Source organism: Papilio xuthus, unplaced genomic scaffold (genome assembly GCF_000836235.2).
Source record: "Papilio xuthus unplaced genomic scaffold, Pxut_1.1 DF826115.1, whole genome shotgun sequence".
Taxonomy (NCBI): domain Eukaryota; kingdom Metazoa; phylum Arthropoda; class Insecta; order Lepidoptera; family Papilionidae; genus Papilio; species Papilio xuthus.
The window spans coordinates 3080827-3083410 of NW_013532534.1; positions in this window are offsets into that span (position 1 = coordinate 3080827).

Sequence of the window (2584 nt, forward strand, 5' to 3'; positions counted from 1 at the left end):
TAATTCACCTCGTCTCCCCGTCCTCCGTCGCCCGCCGACATGCCTTACACCTCTGCCGTCTTCTTGGAAACAAAGTTGATGGATTCCATAGCGTCAGTGGATGACGTGGAACGTTAGTTGTTTGTTTTTCTCTCGTCGCCGTCAATAGTATACTGCGTAAATATATGACAAGTAGATATGTGTATGAAGTATCTTTTAAGTTACAGAGTCGCATAATATTATAAATGTGAATGTTTGGAGAGGTGGATGGATGTTTGAAAGTAACTCCTAAATGGCTGAACGGATCTCGCTGAAATTTGGCGTAGATGTTTAGAACATAGTCTGGAAGAATATATACGTTACTAATTAAGTTTTTTTCTAATTCCACGCGGACGGAGATAGTGGGCGACAGTTGTAACACAGTATAAATTGCTATTTGTTTAAAAAAAAACTTCTGAGTTTTTACGTGCTTTTTCTCATTTTAATATGTTTTACATGGTTTTATACAACGTGAATTGAGTAATGGCACAAAACTTGTTTACTTTGATCTGTCAGTTATACGGAACATTGTTTGCGACATTCGCATTCTTTTATATTTCCAACGGCATTATAATAATGTCTTTAACATCCAGTTTTCCTTTCCTGTTATGATTCTAAGAAGTGTATCGTAACATATACTTACCTACTTGATTTCGCGATTCCATATCTTTATATTATTTTGTACTTTGATTTATCGATGTTGGGTAACATATTTTCCGTTGTTTTCGTTGCCCATTTCTTTTGGATTGCAATCAAACATATAATTAATAAGAAATAGATTATTAGGGACGATTAAAATAGATTACAAAATCAAAACTAAATAATGATGTTAGAGTTTTATTGTCAAGAAATATTTTACTACACAATCTTTAGAATAACTTAAAATATATCTTGGTTTATTTCATCGTTGTATTTTATCAAACTTATAGGTTATTATGTATTGTGCAGAATTGATTTGAGTGAATGTTTGTTTACACGAGGAATTTGAGTCTGACACGCGTCGGGGTCGGCTGAAGCGACGTCGTTGTTCAAAAATTACGGCCGCAATAGGTCAGCTGATGTCATTGTTTAGTCTACGGGCCAGCGTTAGCGCCGGATCGTTGCTACGTGTTTCACTTTAATACTGTGGAAGCATTGTATTGCCTTGCCAACTACGTAATTACAGTTCTATGTAATTTAAATTAACTACTAGCAGTTTTGACTCGAATACAAGTATTAATGATTTAATGCCCGGTTTCTTCCTTTTAACTTGACTGTAAAAAAAAATTGTTTTGAATTTTCCATGGAAGTTTTCTTTGTCTATTTCAGCCCTATGAGTCTACTTTAGTTGAAGATTCTATCTATAAAAGTTAGCAGGAAAAGTTAGTCTGAACCTTACTAATATTGTATGATGTATGGATGGATGGATGTTTGCTAGAAGGTATCTCCAGAACGGCTTAACGAATCTTGATGAAATTTGGCATACAAGTTGAACACAGTCTGAAAGAACACATAGGCTACTATTAAAGTTTTCTTTATAAGTATGCTGGTTTCCTCATTTGTTGAGTGGTAGGATTTATGTCACGAATGTGTCATAGTCCGTGTAATGTCACATAAATAACGTATAATAAGTTCGTTATTCAAGAAGCGAGTAGAAGTCGGGAGTCGGGAGTCGTGACCGGGCGAGTATCGGAGCGGATCTCCGGGCGGAAGCAAAGACTTCCGCTCCCTCGGGACTTACCGTCACGCCTCGATTGCGGCAGCCACTTTCATAACATTATTGTAACTATACCAGTTAAACTTGGCATGCGTTGCAATACCAAGTAAAGATAAAATTTCAAATTGTCAGAACTATCCGAGCATTTTTTTACATTTATTAGCTCTTAATAGAGAGCGGCTCAGAGTGTCGGTTGCTCAGGAGTCAAGCCCTTGACTTGCAATCTGCAGGTTGTGGGTTCGAATCCCGCTATCTAACAATGTGTCTTTCGATTTCCGACTTTATTCGACGTTCTTACGGTGAAGGAAAACATCGTGATGCAACCTACACATATCTAAGAAGAAATTCAAAGATATGTGTGAAGACAACCAACCCGCACTTGGCCAGCGTGGTTTACTATGGTCTAATCACCCCTAACTTAGGGTAGGCTCCGAGCCCCTCGGTGGGGACGTATAGTGAGCTGATAATGATGATCACTTAATAGAACAGTTGGTTATTACGCAGATCAAAGTTTTAAAGTATTATTACTTATCAAAGTTTAATCTCAATCCTTTGAATGGTTTAGAAGCGCATAGAAAACAAAAAAATCAACTGTCCCATTCCGTCTTGCATTCCCCCTTTCACTCCGGCCCCCCTGGCGATGCCTATGGAGTAGAATAGTAAACAAAAAATGTTAATGTACAAAAGTATACTTTTAAAATTAACTCAGTCACCATTTGTACGAAGACAATACGTAATGGTTTTTTCCTTTTAATATAATAATTGGTATTATTATGCTATAAATAATCTTTATAATTATCTGTTACTAATCAAAATTTATATGATATTCTGTGGCGATTAGTTATTTGGTAACATCAGGGAACATCATAA